The 11,521-nt window shown below is 48.8% G+C and overlaps 1 pseudogene; it reads right to left on the reverse strand.

The window, feature by feature from the left end:
• Positions 1 to 308: 308 nt before the first annotated feature.
• On the reverse strand, positions 309 to 5,313 carry LOC149120210 (uncharacterized; annotated as a pseudogene).
• Positions 5,314 to 11,521: the final 6,208 nt, after the last annotated feature.

Raw genomic sequence — 11,521 nt, forward strand, 5'->3', positions numbered from 1 at the left:
GACTCAATAGTGTCCTCAATATTCCCACATCTCTGATCCTGGTGAGCACAGTCGCTGTCCATGAACCAAATTGTTCATTTAGGACCTCTTCTTTTACATCAAACTTTCTCCCCATCATTGAAGTTGGGAGGGACAGAATCAAAAGTAGAATTCTTCCCTCAAAACTGTCCCCTGACAGGAACCAGGGATTCATCTCCCTCTGCATCTGTGCAGGAGCAGAATCTGGGCTCAGTGTGTCTAGTGCGCTCCCTGGTGGAGCCGCGCGCCCCTGCAGGGAGCTTTGTGTCTGGGCTCAGCCTGAGGGCCCCTCATGTGACTCTGGCACAGAAATAGGTGGCCGTGTCTGAGGCTGTCAGACTGGTAATTTTCAGGTCCACCGTGTTCATGTTGGTGTTTCTGGTGATGGTGGATCGGCTTTTCGCCCAGCTCGCGTAGTATGTGCTACACTACTACCAATGGTTGCGATATATTCCAGCCATTTCCCTGGAGTCTGCAGTACCCAGTTTATTGCATTGCTACTGAGGGATAATCCAGAGACTGTGCAGGTGAGTGTCAGGGTTCCTCCAGGCGTGACCAGGCCTCCCCCGGAATCCTTCAGCGACTGACACGGGACACCTGCAAACACAGACGTTGTGGTCAGGAAACTGTCACTCACACTCTCTGTATCTCTCACTCACGTCCTCTCCCAGACTCAGTGCCCCGGGTTCCCCATCATTACCTTTGAGCACAGCGACCAGGAGAAGCCAGCGCAGCCCAGTCTCCATGGTGAGCGTCTGTGTTGAGTGCGATCACTGAGTGGACACCTGGGAGTCCTGGGGCTGGAGCTCCTGTGCCAGAGCTGCAGGGTGAGGGCTGGGCTGGTTTTCATGGACAGAGGGAGGCCCTATCTGCATGAACTGCTCCTATATAGCAGGCATGGGTTCAGATGCCTCAGACAGGACAGCGCCCAGGGCAGATGTGGTTGTCCTGGGTATGTAGGGTGATGGCTATGATAGGATTCAGATCATACGAGTTTTTATGTTATCATAATTTTAAAAAGTTGAAGGCAAATACATTGTTTCATCTTAATTCAGTGTGTACCCTTAATATCCAGTGTTAGCAATGTCATGTTCCTCATTTATTTAAATACCCATTAGTTCCTTTTCATCTGTATGATAGACATTGGGACAGTGATAGAAAGAGAAGGAGTGAGAGTTACAGAAATGTAGAGATGGACAGAAAAGGTGACAATGGGAAATTTCTGCCTTTGGGTTGACAGCCCCAGACATCCCAAATGCCTATGACATCTAGGAGTTAGTCTTTCTGAACCCTGGAGCAAGAAAATGTGACTGTAATTCCAACGTCAGACAGGGGTTCATTTGCTTGTAGCATCACCTACAGTTTCCCATGATGCATTATGAGGGAAAAGTGTGGGAAGCCGTGAGGCTGGACTCAGTCAGTTCTCTCACGGGAACACAGGTGTCCCTACTGGGGACTTAGCCAATTTTGTCCTAATGCCTGCTTCCCACTTTTAAACAGATGAAAGACTGCAAGTGTATTTTTTAAGGTTAACTATGTTTTGTTTCCTTATTCATCCATTGCCTTAGTTTAAAACTGTTCCTGAACACAGAACACTGCACATGGTAGTGGGGTGTAGTGTGCTATTGGAATCTGTGTGTCATAGAAATGGGTACAGATCAACTCACTGTTGTTCACATTTCCACCTCCTTTCAATCACTCTGAGTTGGGCAGCCCTGAGGCCCCAGTTCTAGCTATTTGTGAAAAGTGATGTGTGTTCTAGTGAACTGGTCTGCCCACTGTGGTGTGGAGCAGAGTTATTCCTCTTGTGAGTGGTGCTTTGTGCCCTGGTATCAGCTGCCCTGTGTTCCCCCCTCTTCCCTGTTCTGTAACCATGACTCTGAGTTCAACTCAAGCACTGGGTACTCACTGTGTCACAATTCACCTGCAGTCCTGCGTTCAGGTAATGCAGCTGTGTTCCCAATAGTTCAGTCTACAAAGAACAAGTGCGCATAAAACAGTGAATGGATTCTTTCCCACTTGGACATGGATATTATTCAGTGTTAAGAAGGAGATTGTTCTGTCATTAGGAAATGTGGGTCAGCCTGGAACATACATACTAAAAGATATAATCCAGGTAGATGTGGACACATAGTATGTGACATTAGTTATATATGCAGTCCACAAGCTTGAACTCACAGATGTAGGCAGTGCAATGGTGATCACTGTGTACCATGACCCAAGTGTTTGTCCCCTTCCAGCCCCGTGGGAAACTGGAGGAAGTTTCAGGCTCCTGGCTTCAGGCTCAGACATCATAGCTTTTGAGCCATTCACGAAGTGAACCAGTGGACGGAAGCCTCACTCTACATCCGTTGGTCTCTCCCTCTCTTGCTATAACACAGTCTCTAAAATAAAATAGATACTTAAAATAAATTGAAGATTAATTATACATATGATTAGGAGCCTATTTCCTAATGTTGAAAGATCTCAAGCCACTGATCCAAAGGGAAGAAATCAATTGTTTAAATGCAGTGATGATAAGGTGGAGACAGGAGCAGCACTGGAGTGAGCCTGAGGGATTCCTGCCTCCCATGTCAGGATGCTTAGTGCTGTGTCCTAATTTGGTTTCAGTTTCAGAGTCCAGCCTAAGCCACTCTGGGAGGCAATAGGTGAAGTTCCAAGTACTCCCACGTGGGAACGCTGGACAGATTTCCAAGCACCTGGCTGTCACCTGACCAAGCTGAATCTTTGGTAGCCATTGGGGAAGTGACACAGGAATTAGAAGATCACTGTCAGTCTCAGTCTCTCTGTGGTTTTGGACAAATACATAAAGACAAGGTCTCAAATAAAATGATAAATTTTAAAATTTATATCATTTCTATAAATTATTAAAAGAAGATATATAGACAGACATATAAAATGCTATCAATTTGGGACCATCATGTATGTCCATGTTAGAAGCACAACGAGACATCCCATCACTCCTGTTAGAATGGCTATTACCAGACATACCAGAGATGACATGTTTTATGAAGGTAGAGAGAGATGATAACCCTGGTACAAGTCTGTGTCAGGTTAATTAGTAAAACCATTATGGAAAAGCATCAAAAACTAGAAATAGAATTATTACATGATGTTCAAGCACCATTGCATGGTACAATGAATATGAAATCCCAGGGAGGTGTCCACGGGATCTGCAGTCACTGTGGCAAACACCTCTGCAGTTCCTTTTCATTTAAAGCACCGTCATTCAAAAGAGTTCACACATATGATCCAGTGACATCTCATGGAAGCAAGAATGGAAAATGAAAGAAATGGACAAAGTTACATTTTAAAAGGAAGTTTATAAGCAGTACAGAGTAAGAAATTCTGTAATTTTGGACAACATTGATGTTCCTGGAGAATAATGTGCCTAGGATAATATGTCAGTAAAAGTACACTCTGCTAACCGTCCAGGCCAGGAAGACACATAATATGTGATGCTACCTGCGTGGGATAAAAGGATGAACAATGGCCAGTCATGAAGATTCAGATCTCTGAATACTGGTGTTGTGTTTGCCAATGTTTTATGGAGATGATAAATAAAGGCAGTGCACTCACCCTTGGCAGCTGTAACCCAGGAGCATGGAACTGCATCAGTGTTCCCACCTTGGTGATGGGGCCTCATAACACATCCATCATCTACTGTCTTCCAGGGTGCATTGTGAGTTACAAGTGTGGGAAAGCGTGCAAATATGCTCCATCCAGCAATGTGATATGCAGCTTGGGTGTCTCCCTCTGTATATTAAAGAAAGACTCCAAGTGGATTGATGACTCATCAGCATAGCCATGGAGTGAGGAGCAGGGACTCTGGACACATGGTCTCTGGGACTGGCTCTTCCTGCAGCTGTGATTCAGCCTCAGGACACTGGGCGTCATGGTGGAGTCACAGACACAGCTCCCCATGATGTGGACTCCATCCCCAGAGTGCATAGCCACTGTGTGTCCCACTTTCTGCTCTCCCTCAACCACAGCAGGTGCAGGGGGTCCCACGACACTGGAGCAGAACCAGATCAGCTGGAAGTGCACACCCAACACTTTCCATTCAGTTATGACCTTGACTGCTGATGTCCAGGGCATTTCCCCTCCTGAGTTCAGACAGGGAGCCCACAGGAGGGTCCCAGGACCTAGAGGATGAGGAAGTCCCTGTAGGCTTCCCAGGGGCCTGCAGAAGCTCAGCCTGAGACACAGCTGAGCTGCAGTACATCCCTGAGTGCTGTGACATTCACACAGGGACCACAGACTGTTTCAGGATTAAAGGGGAAATACAGGTCGGGTTAAAGTCTGCAGAAAGTGAGTGTGGATCACCCACATGTAAAATCAAAGGTTGGTTCAGTGCACACTTGCTGATTGTGGCAGGAGAGGGATGAGTGGAATAGTTGCTGTTTAACAGATCAACGGCCCTGTTTTAGCTTTCCCTGTTTGTGCAGGGAAAACTGAAACTGTCCAAAGCTTTCAGTGCCCTGAGGGTGCTGTTGTGAGTCAGGTTGGAAGAGACTCAATAGTGTCCTCAATATTCCCACATCTCTGATCCTGGTGAGCACAGTCGCTGTCCATGAACCAAATTGTTCATTTAGGACTTCTTCCTTTTACATCAAACTTTCAATCCGCCATTGAAGTTGGGAGGGACAGAATCAAAAAGTAGAATTCTTCCCTCAAAACTGTTACAGGAGAGGAAACCCCAATTCCCTGACAGGAAACCAGGGCTTCATCTCCCTCTAGCTTGTGTAGGAGCAGAATCTGGGCTCAGTGCGTTTTATGCGCTCCCTGGTGGAGCCGCGGGCGCCTGCAGGAGTTTTGTGTCTAGGCTCAGTGTAAGGGCCCCTCACAGTGTCTCTGGCACATAAATAGGTGGCCGTGTCCGCGGCTTTCAGACTGGTCATTTTCAGATCCACCGTGGTCGAGGTTTTGGAGATGGTGAATCGACCATTCACCCAGCTCGCGTAGTATGCGCTACCACCATAACTAATGTATCCGATCCATTCCAGCCCCTTCCCTGGAGCCTGGTAGACCCAGCCAATGCTGCAGCTACTGATGTCGGATCCAGAGGCTGTGCAGGTGAGTGTCAGGGTTCCTCCAGGTGTGACCAGGCCTCCTCCCGACTCCTCCAGCGACTGACACTGGACACCTGCTAACAGAGACGACATTGTCAGGAAGCTGTCACTCACCCTCTCTGTGTCTCTCACTCACGTCCTCTTCCAGACTCTGTGCTCCGTGTTCCCCATCATTACCTTTGAGCACAGCAACCAGGAGAAGCCAGCGCAGCCCAGTCTCCATGGTGAGCGTCTGTGTTGAGTGCGATCACTGAGTGGACACCTGGGAGTCCTGGGGCTGGAGCTCCTGTGCCAGAGCTGCAGGGTGAGGGCTGGGCTGGTTTTCATGGGCAGAGGGAGGCCCTATCTGCATGTGCTGCCCATATATAGCAGGCATGGGGTCAGATGCCTCAGAGAGGACAGTGCCCAGGGCAGACGAGGGTGTCTGGCATCTTAAGTAGTTGATTAATGCCATGAGACCTGGAAATTGTTGTGAGATTATGCACAGAAAAGCATTTCTTTCATCTTTACAAAATTTATATAAATATATATTTATTTATTTGGAGGTAGAGTTATAGATAGTGAGAGAGAGACACAGAGAGAAAGGTCTTCCTTCTGTTTATTCCCTCCCCAAATGGCAGCTACAGCCAGCGCTGTTCCAATCCGAAGAGATGAGCCAGGTGCTTCTTCCTGGTCTCCCATGTGGGTGCAGGGGCACAAGCACCTGGGCCATCCTCCACTGCCCTCCTGGGTCACAGCTCAGAGCTGGACTGGAAGAGGAGCAACTGGGACTAGAACCTGGCACCTGTATGGGATGCCGGCACCACAGAGAGAGGATTAGCCAAGTGAGCCCTGGCTCGGGCCCTTAATTTATATTTTGAACATTTATTTATTTATTTGAAAGTCAAAGTTACACACAGAGAGAAGGAGAGGCAGAGAGAGAGAGAGAGAGAGATGGATAGAGACACACAGAGAGAGAGCGCAATCGTCTTTCCTCTGTTTCACATTCCAATTAGTCGCAACAGCTAGACCTTAGCGACTTGGAAGCCAGGAGCCAGGAGCTTCTTCCAGATCCCCATGCAGGTACAAGGAACCAAGGACTTGGGCCGTCTTCTACCACTTTCCCTGGCTGTAGCAGAGAGCTGGATTGGAAGTAGAGCAGCTGGGACTTGAACCGGTGCACTGTGGGACGCCAGTACTGCAGATTTGGTCTGCAATATACTATGTCCCAGCACTGGCCCCACCTTTACGTTTTTACCCTTCGGACACAGGGCCTGAGGTGGAGAGGCTGGTTTTTGAGCCATCACTCCAACACAGGGTGTGGGCTCCCAACAAGGGCTCAGCTCACTGCACAACAGTGCCTGCCCCTGTGTTGTGTCTGCACAAGCACAGAAATGTGATATTGGCATGAGTGATACCTCCCTTGAACACGTGCACAGTTACTGAAGGAATCACAGACAGGCTGTGCTGTGTCCAGGGGCTCCAGTCTGGTAGGAGGCACCTCCACACTCTACACCTCTGTTCATCACACAGGACTTCCCACTCCACCTAACAGCTCCAGGAGCGATGTGCGCTCTGTACCGTCATTGGTTGTGGTTGTCCAGTTTACCTAATGAATTTGTTAATGTGCTGTGAAGGGTTGAAATAGTGAGTTTTTCATTTATATGATGTTAAATTCTGACTGGGTAGGATTTATGTAAGAGCAGTCTTTGAAGATAGTGGCACATGAATGTGTTTCTTCCAAATTTGAAGTCGAATGTCATTAAAATAACTTTTTTTAAAAAAGCAATTCATGGCTTTTTAGGTTTTAGTGTGTGTGTGTTAAGAATTGAGTACACATCAAAACACCTGTGTGCTGGATATTAACACCAATGAAATATCAGTTATGGACCAAAAAGTGCCAGTCCGTGAACTCCCACCCCAAAAGTTCACCAATCTCATACTTTAGCTGGTGTGTGGCACATTGGGTTAAAGCCCTGGCCTGAAGCGCCGGCATCTCAAATGAGGGCCGGTCTAGTCCTAGCTGCTCCTCTTCCCATCCAGCTCTCTGCTATGGCCTGGGAAGCAGTAGAAGATGGCCCAAGTCTTTGGGCCCCTGAATCTACATGGGAGACCCCAAGAAGCTCCTGGCCCTTGCCTTCGGATCGGAACAATTTTGGCCATTGTGGCCAACTGGGGAGTGAACCAGCGGATGGAAGACCTCTCTCTATGTGTCTCTACCTCTTTTTGTAACTTTGTCATTTAAATAAATAAAATAAATAAAATCAATCTTTTTAAAACAAATCCTGCTGTTGCTTACAGGGAATATGAAGTCTGAGGGATGTGTCCAAGCGATCTGAGGGCGCCATGTCTAGACATTTGCAGTCCCATCTCCAACTACATTGACCTCCATCACAACAGTTAGCTCATGAACATGGAGCACTTTGGCTGGATTCTGTTTTTGATAGAAAGATGCACAGGTGACCAGGTTTCACGCAGGTGCATCTGAGTGTGGTGTTCCACATGCTGGTGTCTGTCTGTTCTTCACAATTTCTCTGCTGGGCAATTTGCTTCCCAATGCTGTCAGGTTGTGATAGATACAGAGGCAGCCCCACATGTTGAAAGTGTGTGGTGAGTGCGATGCGACTCACCTGTGCCTCTCTCACTCCTCATCACAACTACGCCAAGAGCAAATGTCACATCCCACGGTCCTGCCCACTGTCCCTGTGTCACCCTGCCCTGGCCCACCTCCTCCAGTCACATTAAGGCCTGAGCCCCTCTGGGCTCCTTCACAACATATTTCATCCAGTTCAGCGCTGAGCATCATGTAGGTTTCCAGGGGCAGAAGTCGAAGGCCCTGAGTTTGCAAGCCTGTGGGGCACAGGTGAATGAGGGTTTCTTAGTTTTTAACCAAAATATCTGAAAATCTGATAAGAGTAAAACTGAAATAAATTAGAGAAAGTATATTGTATTTGGCACAAATGTGCAGCACATTAATCTTACCTCTGTTAGCAAATTTCATGGATATAAGGTAAATAATAAAATGAAAGTTGCATTGTTTAAGATGTGCACCTCTCCCAAGGGAGTGCAAGGGTCTCACATGTGATTCCCGCACCCAATACCAGATTCCTGGTTTTGCAGCCCCAGGAACCACAAATGTATGGGAGGGTCTCTCTAAGGTTCATAGACCCTTCAATGCAGGCAGAACTTTCATGGACTTGTCCCTCCTTAGAGCCCCTCTCAATGGGACCACTGGGTGGTGAGGTCCCCACATGCATGATGGGAGGCTCCGTGCATCAAGTATGGAGGGTAAGTTCCACCTAACATGCAGCCTTCAGCTGCTCAGTTGGAGAGACCACACACGCACACCAAGCAGTGCTGGCTCTGCTCACGGCTCTGCAGGAACAGCATCCTCAGCCTCAATACCCCAGACCCTGCTCCTCTGTGTCCACTGAGTAGGAAAGTGATTCACCTGCAGGAGGAAACCATCATGACCCATGTCCTGGTGGAATCCTGTAGAAAATGTTCGTGAGCAGAGTCCACCCCAGACACTGTGCCAGCACTGATCCCCCAAGACACAGAAGTCTGCATCTTCAGGGTATGGCTCCACCCCCAAAGCTGAGGACTGGGGAGCAGAACCATGGCACATGGGGAAGTGACAGTCGGGGACAGGGTCCAGCAGCAGAGGGAGAGGACCTGGTGGAGGGGTGGGCTCTGCTGTGCAGGAGGGTAAGACAGGTGGAAGGGCCAAACTGCTGGGACCCACTGCCTGCAGGAGAACACTGAGTCAGGAGGTCTGATGAGGTTCCTTCACCCCGGCAACCCCCACACTGACCACCACTGAGTAAAACTAGCACAGGTGCCTGGGAGACGTGGAATGACATCGTCTCTGGATAGTGCATCCAGTGACGACTCCCACCATGAGTGGATTCAGTGTCAGGGCCTCATGGAGGAAGCTGAGGTCTCCAGTGCACTGACCAGGACCACAGGGAATGCTGAGAGCAGCCTATGGGGGTGGATGTGGTTTATCCTCACAGCATCAGTGCTTAGCATGGGCCCAACATGATAGCACTGACAGGGGGTGCATGGTCTGGATGTTTACATAAAAAGCATGGAACAACCAGGATCTGACATCAGATGCAAAGTCCATTTTACAACTACTAGAAGGAAACACAGGGCAGAATCTCCCTGATAGTTGTCTGTCCATGATTTCCCTTTTGGATCTCCAGAGTTCAGGCAACGCAAGAAAACCTTTTCAGATGATGCTGCATAAACTACAGAGCTTCTCTACTGCAAGTGGACCAATGAGACGTGAGCAGCCTACACACACATGGAAGTAACTATTTTCATATAGAACGTATGATCAGTAGCCTGTATCCCAAAGGAACAAAAGGACTGTCTGCATGAGCTGTGTTTAAAACTGGCCCTGAGTCTTCTAACGTCTCAAAATACCTGTTTTACACAACTGGCTTCATTATGAACAACAGGTTCTGTGTCATCAGGCCTACAATGCGTGTGGAAGGAAACCTCCCTCCTCTGCCTGTGTCAGAGTGTGTCCTCAAAGTGTGCGTGTTTTGGAGTGATTCCAGGGTGACCGTGGGAGAAGTGGGGGAGCTCTGCGAGTGAGGCCTAGTGAGATTTGTTCATGTCTGGGGAATCTGCTATGGAGGAGATCACAGTAGATCTCCTGGGTCCCCAGCTTCAGCACAGAGCACAGTGCTTCTAGAGTCAGCCCTGGTCTCATTTGAAGTTCTGTGTGGAGATGGGGTCTCTCCCATCCCTGTTTACACTATTAGGATGCCTGAACACTGTATGATGTTCACAATATTAGCATGCCTGATGGCACAACATTCTCACTGTCTGATCCTGGACGTAAGCCTCTACAGCTGTGAGCTCCACACACCTCCCCTCTGGGGTACTACATTATGGAACCAACATGCGGAAAAAAAAAAAAAACGGGTGCATAGCAACATACTAGCAACTCATCTGTTCCCACCTGAAAGAGAGACTCTCCTTTGTCTCCAAATTTAGACAGAGCCACTCAGAATTAGTCATTTCTACATCAGCTGAGAGAATTGCTTCAGTTTCTGTAAGATTCCTACATGAGAGAACAATTGCATTTTTGCAGGAGACATTTTGTAAACACATGGGTTGATACATTATCCTGGTGAAGAGCAGAAAATTTGTTCATTCCGGATGATGATAATGTTGAGAATTGCAAGGATAATTTTACTTCCACAGAAGGAGGAGCACGCTTAGAACAGGTGCGGGCAGTCATTGGAGGAAGGAGTCGGGGTCTCTGGACACACAGTCTCTGGGGCAGGCTCTTCATGCAGCAGGGATGCAGCTCCAGGGTTGGATCATTGGTGGGCTCACAGGGACACAGTCCAGAACCACCTGGACTCTAGTGCAGACTTCACTGGGCTGTCCCACCTGCTGGTCTCCCTGAGATGGAGACAAGGCCTGCAGAGTGTGGGGAACAAGACCTCTCCACACCCAGTGTTTTCCATGAGTCTGACCCCTTGCACTACCAACGGCCACCTCTGCCTGCAAATGAGAGCATGTTTGGGGATCCCAGGAGTGGTGAGTGAGGAAGAGCAAGCAGGAGTTCTAGGAGCCACAGCCTGAGCCACTCCTGAGCTGCAGGTTAATCCCTGACCTGGGGTTTGGACCACGTGGACCTCAACCTGTGAGTTCAGGGTGAGGAAGTGAAAGGGAGACGAGGGCACAGCTGCAGAGAATGGACATGGGAGCCCCAGGGACCAGGACCACGGGGTCAGCTCTGTCCCTCGGGGGCCCAGCTGTGCAGGAGTGGAGGGCATGGATGTGAAACACTGCAGCATCCATAGCCCCTGACCGGCTCCACACTGCCCCTGGGCTCTCAGCAGGGTCCCAGATGACATCATCAGAGAATTCCACGGAGATCTCCTCTTTGATTTGGACAGGAAAAGACTCCCCGGGTGCCCAGAGCTTAGTCAGATCTCAGATGCTGGGGACCCCAAAGATGTCATTCATTCTTCCAGAAATGACTCCATTTTCTTCATGTGACATCTTCCCGTGATACCAAAACTTCTGCTCAGTGATCGGTGTTAGGGACAGAATCACCCATCCAGATCGGAACGTAGGAAACAGTTATAGCACCGCAAACCCCAATTTCCTCAGGAGAATTAGGGATTCACCTCCCACTGCATCTGGGAATGGGTCTGAGTCTGCTCAGTGCATCTTGTGTACCCCCTGGTGGCGGTGCACGCCCCTGCAGGCAGGTTTGTGTCTGGGCTCAGCCTGAGGGCTCCTCACTGTGTCTCTGGCACAGAAATAGGTGGCCATGTCCGCTGTTGTCAGACTGTTCATTAGGAGATTCACAGTGTTCTGGGCGTTGTCACTGGAGATGGTGAATTGGCCATTCACCCAGCTGGCGTAGTCTGTGCTACCACTACCAGCATAAATGCATCCAATACATCCAGCCCCTTCCC

Source organism: Oryctolagus cuniculus, chromosome 20 (assembly GCF_051225735.1).
Source record: "Oryctolagus cuniculus isolate XC-2025 breed Fujian yellow rabbit chromosome 20, ASM5122573v1, whole genome shotgun sequence".
NCBI lineage: Eukaryota > Metazoa > Chordata > Mammalia > Lagomorpha > Leporidae > Oryctolagus > Oryctolagus cuniculus.